The 13,726-nt window shown below is 37.4% G+C and overlaps 1 non-coding gene across 1 annotated transcript; it reads right to left on the bottom strand.

Moving 5' to 3' along the window:
- Positions 1-306: 306 nt before the first annotated feature.
- On the bottom strand, positions 307-409 carry LOC141723242 (small nucleolar RNA R71). Its single transcript, XR_012576227.1, has one exon. It is a non-coding gene; the product is annotated as a small nucleolar RNA R71 (small nucleolar RNA).
- Between the last annotated feature and the right edge of the window lie 13,317 nt (positions 410-13,726).

Genomic DNA, 13,726 nt, shown 5'->3' on the forward strand with positions numbered 1-13,726 from the left:
CCAGCCATCAGGGCTAACACTTTTGAGATTTAGTCGAGCACGATCCAGATGATACATAACTCAATTCAGTTTGGGGATTCACCTACGGAAGACCCCAACATGCACAACAGCGATTTCATCGAGATCTGTGATACTTTCAAATTTAACGATGTGACTGAGGATGCTATTAAGCTACAACTCTTCCCATTCTCTCTGAGGGACAAAGCTAAGTGCTGGTTACATTCTCTACCAGCAGGGTCTATCACCACTTGGGAAGATCTTACTCAAAAGTTTCTCACTAAATTCTTCCCCATGGCGAAGACTACAGCAATCAGGAATGCTCTTACTCAGTTTGCTCAACAAACTGGAGAATCTCTATGTGAGGCTTGGGATCGATATAAGGAGATGCTAAGTGCCCACACCATGGCATGCCTGATTGGATGATTATTAACTGCTTCTACAATGGATTGGGTCCTACCTCTAAGCCCATGCTCGATGTAGCATCAGGAGGAGCCTTGTGGGCTAAGAGCTATGATGAAGCTTATGAACTTATTGAACTGATGGCTGCTAATGAGTACCAGAATCCTTCCCAGAGACTAACTCAGGGAAAAGTAGCAGGAATTCTGGAGTTGGACGCAGCAACTGCTATCGCTGCCCAACTTAAGGCTTTGATAATGAAGGTGGACACTTTGGCTAATTATGGAGTTAATCAAATCACTAGTATTTGTGGGCTTTATGCTGGTGCCCATGAGACTGATCAGTGCGTAATTTCTAGTGAATCAGCTCAGTTCGTGAGCAACTTCCAGCGACCGCAACAACCTGTGCTAGCCACTTATCATCCTAACAACCGCAATCATCCTAATTTCAGTTGGAGCAACGCTCAGAATTTGGTTGAACAGCCTTATCAACAGTATATAGCTAAGCAGTACAACCCCCCTGGTTTTCAGCAATCGCAGTATGCATCAAGACAACAACTCCAGCTGCAATAAGCTAATGAAAAATCTGAATTAGAGGAGTTGAAGCTTATGTGCAAGAGTCAAGCTATTTCTATCAAGACCTTGAAAAATCAGATTGGGCAAATTGCTAATGCCTTGCTTAATCGTCAACCTGGTACATTGCCTAGTGACACTGAAGTGCCAGGAAAGAAGGAAGCTGAGGAGCAGGTAAAGGCAATCACTTTGAGGTCTGGGAAGGTTGCGAATCCCGAACAAACTCAAGAGTTGAATGAATAAGCTGGGGCTGAGAAAAAGGCAAAGCAGCATGATGAAGAAGTGGAACCAAGGAAGACTACTGTTGAGCACACTCCACCTGAGGGTAATACAGGGGTGAAATAGATCTATCCTCTACCGCCTTTTCCTAAGCGGCTACAAAAGAAAAAGCTGGACAAGTAATTTGAAAAGTTTCGGGAGGTGTTCAAGAAACTTCATATAAACATACCTTTCGCTGAGGCTCCCGAGCAGATGCCTAGTTATGCAAAGTTTTTAAAAGGTATTCTCTCTCGGGAAGTGAAGCTAGATGATTTAGAGACTGTCACTCTCACAGAGGAATGTAGTGCTATGCTACAGCAGAAGTTGCCTCCAAAGATTAAATATCCAAGAAGCTTCACTATTCCATGTACTATTGGAAAAGTGTCTTTTGACAGATGCTTATGTGACTTGGGAGCTACCATCAAACTGATGCCTTTGTCAATCTTCAAGTAGTTGGATCTACCTGATCCAAAACCGACATATATGACTTTGCAGTTGGCAGACCGGTCTATTACATATCCGCGAGGTATTGTGTAAGATGTCTTGGTCTTGTTAAACTCATCTTTTCTGCTGATTTTGTAATTCTTGATTTTGAAGAAGATAAGAAGATTCCCATAATCTTTGGAAAACCTTTCTTGGCAACTGGCCGAACCTTGATCGATGTGCAGAAGGGTGAGCTTACAATGCGAGTGTTGAATCAGGATGTTACCTTTAATGTGTTCAATGCTATAAAATTTTCTACTGATAATGAGGAGTGCTTAAAAGTGGAGTTGGTCGATTCGGTGGTCACACCGAAATTTGATCAATTGCTAAGGTCTAATGCCTTAGAAAAAGCCTTATTGGGAAATTTAGACAGTGAAGATGACGAAGGTGAAGAGCAATTGCAATATTTGAATGGTTCTCCCTGGAAGAGGAAGATTGATATGCCTTTTGAATCTCTTGGAATGGAAGAATTGAACAAAGCTCCTAAACGCCTCAAGCCTTCTATTGAGGAAGCTCCATCTCTTGAGCTTAAGCCTTTACCTGAGCATTTGAGGTATGCATTTTTAGGTGATGCATCTACTCTTCCTGTTATTATTGCATCTGACCTTTCAGGTAGTGATGAGGAAAAGCTATTAAGGATTTTTAGAGAGTTCAAGTTGGCAATTGGATGGACTATTACAGATATCAAGGGGATCAGCCCTTCTTACTGTATGTATAAAATTCTGCTAGAGGAAGGTAGCAAGCCTACAGTCGAGCAGTAAAGAGGACTTAATCCTATCATGAAGGAAGTAGTGAAGAAGGAAATTCTGAAATGGCTAGATGCAGGGATCATTTATCCTATCTCTGAAAGTTCATGGGTAAACCCGGTTTAATGTGTACCAAAAAAAGGTGGAATTACTGTGGTAGCAAATGAAAAGAATGAGCTTATCCCTACCAGAACAGTCACGGGGTGGAGGGTCTGCATGGACTATCAGAAGCTGAACAAAGCCACTAGGAAGGACCACTTTACATTGCCCTTTATTGATCGGATGCTTGACATGTTGGCCGGACATGAGTATTACTGTCTTCTGGATGGCTATTCGGGTTACAATCAGATTTGTATCGCTCAAGAAGATAAGGAGAAGACTACCTTTATTTGTCCATTTGGTACTTTCGCCTTCAGATGAGTTTCTTTTGGTCTGTGTTGTGCACCAGCCACATTTCAGAGATGTATGACGGCCATTTTTTTTGACATGATTGGCCAGATCGTGGAGGTGTTCATGGACGACTTCTCAGTCTTTGACGATTCTTTTGATGAATGCTTGCAGAATCTGGGACACGTTCTCAAGAGGTGTGTTGAGAATAATCTAGTTCTCAATTGGGAGAAATGTTATTTTATGGTGCGTCAAGGCATTATTCTCGGGCACAAGGTTTCTAATAAAGGTCTAGAGGTGGACAAGACCAAGGTGGAAGTCATTGAGAATCTTCCTCCGCCTATTTCTGTAAAGGGAATTCACAGTTTTCTTAGTCATGTGGGTTTCTACAAGCGTTTCATCAAGGAATTCTTGAAAATTTCAAAGCCTTTGTGAAGTCTGTTAGAGAAAGATGTTCCTTTTAAATTCGATGACGAGTGCCTTGCAGCTTTTGAGACATCGAAGAAGAGTTTAACCTAGGCACCTGTCATAACTGCACCTGATTGGAATGAGCCTTTTGAGATGATGTGCGATGCAAGTGACTACGCAGTTGGAGCAGTTCTTGGGCAGAGAAAGAACAATATATTTCATGTAGTCTACTACGCTAGTAAAATTCTAAATGGTGCTCAACTGAATTACACTACTACGTAGAAAGAACTTTTGGCTATTGTCTACGGTTTTGAGAAATTTTGATCTTATCTACATGGGATTAAGGTGACAGTTTTCACTGATCACGCCGCCATTCGATATCTCGTCTCAAAGAAGGACTCGAAGCCTAGATTGTTTTGATGAGTTCATTTTCTCCAAGAATTTGAACTAGAGATCAAGGACAGAAAAGGAACTGAAAATCAAGTTGCTGATCATCTCTCGCGTTTAGAGAATATTAATGCTACTTCATTGGACAAGACATTGATAAATGAGTCTTTCCTGACGAGCAGCTGTTTGGAGTACAAGAAGAAGAACCGTGGTTTGCAGTCATTGTGAACTATCTTGTGAGTAATATCATATCTCCCGACTTATCTTATGCTCAAAGGAAGAAGTTTCTTCATGAGGTCAAGTGGTATACGTGGGATGAGCCATTTCTTTTTCTTCAAGGAGCTGACCAAATCATCAGGAGATGTATTCCTTACAGCAAAACGGGGGGATCTTACGAGATTTCCACTCAACGGCTTATGGAGGACATTATGGTGGAGAAAAGACAGCAGCTCATGTTCTTCAAGTAGGTTTCTTTTGGCCAACATTGTTTAATGATGCTCATCAGTTCATTTTGAAATGTGATCGATGTCAACATGTGGGTAATATGTCTAAAAGGGATGAGATTCCTCTTAATATGCTTCTCAAGGTTGAGGTCTTCGATGTTTTGGGAATTGACTTCATGGGGCCATTTATCTCATCTTGTAACAATCAATATATCTTGTTGGCAGTTGATTATGTATCGAAATGGGTTGAAGTTAAGGCGTTGCCAACAAATGATGTGAAAGTGGTGCTTAATTTTCTGCACAAGAAGATATTCACAAGGTTTGGAACTCCAAGAGTCATAATCAGTGATGAGGGGTCGTATTGTTGCAATCGCAAGTTCACTGCTATGATAAAAAGGTATAATGTGAATCATCGCATCGCTACGGCTTATCATCCTCAGACAAATGGTCAAGCTGAGGTATCTTACAGAGAGATCAAGCGCATTTTGGAGAAAGTGGTATGTCCATTAAGGAAGGATTGGTCTTTGAAGCTTGATGAAGCTGTTTGGGCGTATAGAACAGCATATAAGACTCCATTGGGAATGTTGCCATTTCAGTTGGTTTATGGTAATGGGTGTCATTTGCCTGTGGAACTCGAGCATAAAGCATATTGGGCTTTGAAGAAATTGAATCTGGACTTGGATGCAGCTGGAAAGAAGAGGATGCTTCAGTTAAATGAACTTGACGAGTTTCGACTGTAAGCTTATGAGAACAACAAGATGTATAAGGAGAAAATCAAGAGGTGGCATGATAGGGGTCTAGTGCTCAAGAAATTTGTTCCAGGGAAACAAGTTCTTTTATTCAACTCTCATCTCCGTCTTTTTCCTGGAAAGTTGAAGTCAAGATGGTCAGGGCCCTTCATAATTAAAACTTTATTTCCACATGAAGCGGTGGAAATTTTTGAGAATGATCCGGACCAAGCATTCAAGGTTAATGGTCAACGGTTAAAGCATTATTATGGTGACATGGCAACCCGCGAGGTGGTTAGTGCCGTTTTATTGTCCACTTGATCTCGAGATACTACGTCGAGCTAGCGACGTAAAAGAAGCGTTTCTTGGGAGGCAACCCAAGTTTGTTGTACATTAGTAAGTAGAGGAAGCAAGAAGAAAAGAGAAAATCACAAAAAAATCAAAAGAAATGGAAAAATTCAGGTCTGACAACAGAAGCCTGGCGCGCCCACACTGTACCAGCTCGTGGCCGCGCCATTTACACAGAAACACCGCGCGCCCGTTCTGTTACAGCGCTCGGCCGCGCCGTGTCCCGACTTTGGAAAAAAATAAAAGGCAGTTTATGGGGGAACAGGAATTTTGTCCCAAAATCAATTCCCATCCGAATTTTACTCCCCCACATCCCATAATTCCCTCTCCAAATCCATCCCATTACTCCAATTATTCCCATAATCAAATCCCACTTCTATTCCATATCTAATTCTCTTTTCACCACTTATATATACATACACCCCATACACAAACTTCTTCACCAATTCACAAACTCTCAAACACAAATTTTCTCTCAAACACAACTCTTATTCTCTTTAATCAATTTTCATGGAACCCCAAGAGACAAAGAACTCAAGTCGATAGCAGCACCACCGATTCTTCAACTTCGAGTGGTGTGAGGCCTAGTTTTTCTACTCCCGAGGCTGAGAAGGAGTACACGAGGCTTCTCGCGAAGCCTATTGCTAAAGAGAGAGGTTTTCTAGCATCTGGGAACGATGGTAAGCTTTTGGAGGTGATCTTGGAGATGGGTTGGGTTCCTTTTTGCTAGGCACCAACTGTTGTGCCTATGAGTGTGGTTCGTGAGTTCTATGCGAACGCCAAGGCCGAGAAGAATGGCTTCATTGTGGTGCGAGGGAGGACGATGGAGTATAGTGCAGAGGCTATCAGGACTGTGATTGAGCAGCCCGCGAGGAAGGTTAGGCAGGATACCTGGAACGATAAGACTCTGGAGGATTTTGATCTGGATCTTATTGTTGCTACTCTGTGCCGGACCGACATATATTGGAAAATCAAGAGGGGCACAGTCGCCGAGTATTCTACGTTCCCGGTGTCCAGCATGAACAGGTTTGCCCGTGCATGGAATGCTTTTATATGTGCGAATATCATGCCATCTTCGCATGTGTATGAGGTTATTGTGAAGCATCCACATCTGCTATGGGGCATTCTGTAGGGTGATTATGTAGATTTGGGGATGGTGATATTCCAGGGGATTCTGAGGTTCTTGAGGGGGAGCACTACGGGGTCTATTCCGTATACAGCAGTGGTGACAAAGCTGTACGTGGCAGTTGGTGTGCATTGGCCCGCACATGAGCAATTGCAGATTTTGAGTGCTCCAATCGATAGCACTACTTTGGCTACGATGCAGGAATGGGATGGAGGCAAGCCCGATCTGAAGGTGCTTGGGTATTCTTTTGACCACCTACCTGGTGGGAGGCCAGCTGCTAGTCAGGCGAGCATGACTGCATGGAGATCTCAGTTAGGAGATGAAGAAGGACCATCGCAGCAGTAGCAGGAGCGGTCATGGGAGCAGGTTTGAGTTCGACGCAGTATAGGTGTCTTGCGAGGAGGATGGATGTGATGCACGACATCCATAGTCGTTTTGCACACGATCTCACCCAGGCACTTTGGACTGCATTCAGAGCCACGGGAGTTAAAATTCATTGGCAAGTTTTTTGTGAGGACTCTGTGTATTCGCCTCCTGACACACCTGACACTCCATCCCTTGAGGGTGAGGATTCTGATTCGGATTAGGTATGCCTAATTCCTTGCTATTACCTTCACTGAGGACAGTGAAAATTTTAAGTTTTGGGGTAGTAGTTGAAGGAATATGTTTGTGTGAGTATCATATAGTTGCATGTTCACGATAGTTTAGTTTATATAGTTGCATATTTTACCATGTAATTTTTTTTATTCTTATTATTTATTTTGGGTAGTTTTTTATGATATTTTGTTCATGTAGTTTCACGCATTTTCATTATAACAAGATCCCTTAGATAATATTTCCGATTGACTTGCGATATTGATGTCAGTATAGTGATGTCGTATTTAGTGTTGTTGAGTCTTATTGGATTAATTTGCATGCTAGAGACACTTGTATTTCACTAAGTCTTATAGGTTGCTAGAGTGCTAGATCATGATCATGGTTTATTTGATTTGTCGAGGTTTAATCGCTTATTTATATTTAGAATTTAGGGTATTCTCTTAATAATAAAAGACATGGATATTTAAAATTTGGAGAAATTGGATTTCATTGCTAGTTGTGTGGTTAGGTGTCAAATTGCTAGTAGCCGGATCATATTTTTATGATAGTCTAGGGTTGAATGAGATGGAGCGAAACACGCTCATTCAGAAATTGTGAAAATAAAAGAAAAACAAAAGAAGAAAAAAGAAAAGAAAAAAAATGAAAAAAAAGGAATAGGTGTTATGTATAATTGATCATGAGTGGGCTCTTTAGTACTCGAGTTATTAAGTTCTTAGGGGACTATGTGCCTAGTGACCTAAGGCTTTTATGATCTGGGATCCGCTAACCTAATGCTCGTTACATGGGTGCTATTGTATAAGTCTTTTGTGGACCTCACTCATTGCACGATCAAATAAGCATATTTATGTTATTTTGTTGTGAATAAAAGCATGAATCCGTATAAAACTCCAAAATAAGATTGAAGTGTTATAAGTTATTTTGAGACTAGCTTTTTATTTTATTTATAACCTTGTGATTGCCTTGATGAGTAGTGAGTCATGATTATTGATCTAGTTGCGATAGTATATCTGTAAGTATCTTCACACACGCAGGTCTATAGTTTGTAAGTTGATTTGTATGACTTGATTGATCTTCATGCGAATAACTGCATTTGTTGATATGTTGCTTATTGGTTGGTTGAGTTATTCTATTGGGGGATCGTTGCATTCATATAGTTGCATTCATGCATTTTTATTTGTCGTTCTTTGAGTCTGTTTATGCTTGAGGATAAGCATCGATTCAAGTTTGGGGGTATGTTGAGTGGCATTTATGACATTTTATTATGCTCTAATAAGCTTTGAATTGGTGTATTTGTACTCAAGTTGTTATGTGTTTTAATGTGTTTTAATGTGTTTTCTAGTGTTTTTGCATTTCAGGCACTATTTAGGTAATCAGGTGAATTAGCATTATTTTGGTGCTAATTTAGTGTCCAGGTGGTGTAGGAATAAAAGCTTGTGGAATGCTGGCTCGAAGCAGCACGATTTAAGAAGAAATCTGAGTTTTTCCCAGAAGGACGGCGCACCCACACTGTGATAGTGCGTGGCCGCGCCGGGGTTCCAGAAATACAGCGTGCCCGCGCTGTGATAGCGTGCGGCCGCGCTGAGGACGAATTTCAGAATCCCGTTTATACTACAATTCTAAAAGGGAAGGCTTCCATATTGTTGAGGGATGCTATATATATTCATATTAGGTCATTTTTAATAGATATCAAGTTAGAGATGGACCAGAGCACAAGGAAAAGACGGCAAGAGACCTTTAGCACAATTCAACAAAGGCGAAGATGATTTAGTTTATTCTTGTGAATCTTTGTTTTGATTTGTAACTTGGATGCTTGTTTCTTGTTTTTCTGAACCTATACTCTTGTTTGTACTTGGTTTAATTTATTCGTATAAAGACTACGTTTGCTATATTATGTTTTCATCAGAACCCACATTGATGATGAGTTTGATTATGGGCTAATCATTATTATGGGGATCTAGCGGATTTATTTATGGATTTTTTTAGTTAAATTGTTTGATGCCTTAATATGTGGTGATTGTATGATATCCTAGTATTGGTTATGCGTATTCGTCTTATGAGTGTCGTGAACTTATAAGATAGTGTGTTAATTATTAATAAAGTAAAAGTGAATTTAAGGATTTAGAACTTGCCATGCTAGCATAGGTTCATGTATGTGTTATGCATGATTCATAGGTAATTTTAACCATCTTACTTGCCCTATGTAATCAAGATAAATGATTTGTTCTTAAACCGTTATGTTGTCAAATTATATAGACATATAGGGTCTCAATATAATTGGTGCCTATTCAGCTTCTATCTCTTTTGTGGATGTCTGGTAGAATGATACTCGTGCAAAGAAAGTTGGCGTTTATCAGTTTCATGTTATCTGATTAGTGTCATCACCATTGTATGCTAAGGTTAAGAATAATAAGGCTATTGAATGAAGTATTTAATGAAGTTAGAATCCCATGTTTGTCATATACATCAATTCAGTTAATCTTATTCTCGTAGGTATAATTGTTAGCGTAATTCTTAGTTATAAACAATCTCAACTTGTTATAGTCTTAGCATTGGAAAATAACCATACATTTTTGCTTAGGTGCATAAATTCGATAGTTAACCGATATAGTCTCTATGGGAACGAACTAGAAAAGATTCTATACTACTTGCGAACTCGTATACTTCCGTATATTATTAGCGCGTGTTTAGCGACTAAAAGCACATTTCCGCATACTTAAATACCTTAGTGAACTAGATCTTTGAGGAAGATTTAAGTCATGTTGACTACTAGATTGATATGCAAGATAGGTTGGTTAATTGTAAATAGTTGATACCTTGTAATCTTGTATAAATGAAATAGAGTTAAATGTCAAAAAGATAGTCTCAGCGGATAATTCACAAAGCTTCAACGGATGCTCTAGTAAAGCTTCAACGGATGATCTACAAAGTATCAACCGATGATCAACCACAGTTTCAACGGATGATTCAATGAAGCTTCAACAGATGTTCAAATTCAAAAAAGCATTTGATAGTGACTTGACAGTCACATGCGTTGATTGTATGCAAATGGAATGTGGCATCCTGCTTGCAGGATTTAGAGAATAAAGAACCATTTCCATTTCCATGCTAAACACATGATATTCAAAGATGCTGGAAAGAGAAGTGTAGTAGCATGAAGTTAGACTAGATATAGTTTGTCTTATTATCTTGTCTTTTTAACATGTAACTTGGTGATATATAAACCAAGGGTAGCAAGTTGAATTGTATCAAAGAATGTAAGCAATCACCTGAGAAATAGACAAGGAAAAATCTATAAAGAATTTCTCATTTAATATTTTTCAAATTGTAAGCAGCTATGTTCATTTTGAAACACAGAGTTCTCTACTCAATATATATCTCTGCTGGAAAAGTTCAATCCACCAAAAAAATTTAAAATACTTGTATTTAATTGCTTTATGATTTGATTTATATTTTACTTTCATTCCGCACTATTGCAAAATTAAACACATTTATTTATTTGTAGAAGAATTTAATTGAAATCTGAAAAGATGCCAGAATTCCATTCACCCCCCTTCTGTAATTCTTGTTTATATTGTTTGGGAATAATAACTATGCTGTTATCTGGACTGTGTTGGGAATCGGTTAGAAAAAACAAATGCAACTTTCAAAAAAATTATTAAATTTAAAAATAATTTGATTAATTATTTTAAATAATTAATCAAGTTATTTTAATTCCAAAACTTATTTTATCTTTTATTATTTTCAAAAATCCAAATTTGATTTAATTATTTTTAATTTATTTTAATTATTTTTTATGGATTTAATTCATTAATTCATTTAATCAATTAATTTTATCTATAAATAGTTAAATAGAATATTATTATTTATAATTAATTCAAATAATATTTTAAAAATATTATTTTAAGATTTTAAAATTATATAAAGGTATTGAATATTTAGTTTATTATTATTAATTAAATTATTCATATTTTATTCATAATAATTAGACCGTTCGTCTGTTTAATACGAAATGAACGTGTCTAAACATAGAAAATTATTAATCTTCTATTAAAAATACTTTCGAGACATAAAAAAATTTCACTTCGAAAGGTCTCTTATTTTATAAACATTTTTGAGTCAGATATTTTCTGAAAAGTCATATTTTGACATGATTTCAGTTTTAAACACATTGAGCCGCCTCTTTTGAGGAAATGAGTTATATGCTATATGCCTTATATGTTCATGTGCTATGTGCCTTATATGTTTATGTACTATATGAACTATGTGCCACGCGTCTCTAAAAATTTTATAATTAAATATGATCCTTATCTATTATCGTCGGGTGGGTAGACGATAAGGATAGACGTTTGAATTAGACAATTATATATTGTGGGTTGATTGTAATAGTATATTTTATGATAGATACACATAGCTTGAGGCGTTCAAGGACAGACCGAGAGATTAAAAGTAAAGCTTGTTTATATGTGATACATGAGATGAGTAGATGCAGAGATGAGGTGAACATATGGTGACTGACGAATAAAGGTCGGATAGTCTATCAATTGAAATATAGATAGAATAGAGTTGATTTGTGTAGAAGATGGTTAAAGATAAGAGGGATGATCAACTCAGGCAAGTATTTCTTTGCTATTCTAAATTCAGAATAGTTAAATATTTAACATTTCACTACAATAAATATAGATTATGCAAATATCTTATTCTTGTTCTTTTATTTTTATTTACGATCTCTAGAGGAAATACCTATTGTTCTGGGTTATTTGCTAACCCTGAATTATGTTCTTTTAACCAAAATGGTTTTTCATCAGATACTCTACGGACTGGATGGTTACGAAAATGGCCAGGGATGGACTGGACCCTATAATTTATTAGGCCAAAGTGTGCCTGAGTACCCGATATGATGGTGGGTCTATGCGGATGGAATTAGATCCGTACTGTATTTCGACTTATCAACGAAGTATAGTACATATGTTGATTCTAGTGTCCAGTCTAATTTATTGTTAATCGCCATTAACGACATTCTTTCTTTAAAAGTTTCATGATTACAAAACCGAACAAATAATCAATCCAGGAGATGAATTATTAAATTGTTCGTTGTCCTTTTTTAGAAAAATATATTTAATAAGTGAAGGCTAATAAGGGCTGATGTTTTATCCGCTCAAATATTTGAATGAACAAAGATTTTTATAAAATTATATAAAATTATTTCCAGTGGTTTTTTTTATACTGAGACCTAGAAACCAAAGTATGGTACTTGCTGGGAATTTCGGCTCACTTTTGCTTTGTTATTTTCTTATTCTTTTAGTATCACCTGAGGATAAATGTAGATAGCTCACAGTAGGCAGCACAATGGAGAGATCCCAGTTTCAGGAAGTTGGATATGACATAGTGGATAAGACGATGAAGTTGGTAAAGAGTTAATAAAATTAGAGTTAGTTGTTATAAAATTTAGATGTTCAGATTCTTGTTTCATATCATAACCTGTAATCGATCCAGAGATTGAGGGGTCATCCGTATATTTATTTTAATATATAGGTTTAATTGTTTGATGGTGTTTGGTGACACCCAGTCCTGACCCCGGATTTGGGGGTTGTGAAACTCGGTAACAGTAAGTTTCAAATTATGACTAGGAAGATCAACTATATTGCCAAAGCTAGGCACAAAGATATCTCCCCAATGACCGTCTTCTAGTTCAAGAATAAAGAATTTCTTGTTCCATCCATGATAAGAGTCAGGAAGGGAAAGTGAGTTAACAATGTTGTCTACTCCGGGTCTATGATTAATTTGAATCCATCCAGCCCTCACCAAGGGAGAGTTCTTGAGCAAAAAAATACACGTAAAGGTGGTGGTACTTAAAGGAATTCCCAACTTATGGCATCTCAATATGAACACAATAATAAAATCAATACATTCGGGTAGAGTTGGGAATAATAGGCTCTTATTTCTGAAAGCAGCTCCATGATAAAAGGATGAACGGGAAAACATAGTCCCGCAAGGATTGTAATATCCGGGGTATATCGTGTAATTATTTTTGCCAATAAATAATTATTATCTGTGTTCAGTATCTATTTTGTGAATTAATTGTTAAGTGTTATCTGTGTTTGGATATTTAAAAATAATATTAATTGAGTATTTTAATTTTTATATGTCCAAAATAAAATATAGATAATTGTCATATCTTCCTAATTATTTTTATGTTGATTTATGGATTTATAAGAATCATATGAAATTTATAAAATCTTTTTTCGAGTATTTAAAATCTATTTTATAAAAACAGGAACCAACCGACGTTATCCGTTGTTACGTTTTTGGAACCCGAAACTCTTCCGAGAACTCCTTCCTAACCTAATTGCAATATTCCGAGCATTTTCCATGTTTTGACTTTTTCGATCCGGCGTACGGTTTGTCCTGCGCGGGTCCCAGCGCAACATTTTCGATACAATATTCATTTCGGTAAATCAATAAAACTCGTATTTTCGATAAACGGGAGCTTTTTATTAAACTATCACAATTATCACCTCGTAATACGTGTAAACAGGCTCTGAGACCAAGATCGCGGTACAAATTGTACTGATTTGGATAATTATCCTGAAAACCGATACCGTTTGGATCAGTTTTTATAAATAAACGTACCATTTTATATCCGGAATGATCCAACGGGATACTAATTTTCCGTAATTATAAATAGCCTTTTCCCGTATTTTATTTCGTATCAAAATCATTTGCAGATAGTAATTATATAATTTTCCAGAGAAAACCCCTAATTTCATAAACTGTTCTAAGAATCAAACAGTAAAACGAAGGCGTTATCGATCTCTGTTTTCAAAGATTGAGTAACCAAAACGAAGGA

The sequence above is a fragment of the Apium graveolens genome, chromosome 4 (assembly GCF_009905375.1).
Source record: "Apium graveolens cultivar Ventura chromosome 4, ASM990537v1, whole genome shotgun sequence".
NCBI lineage: Eukaryota > Viridiplantae > Streptophyta > Magnoliopsida > Apiales > Apiaceae > Apium > Apium graveolens.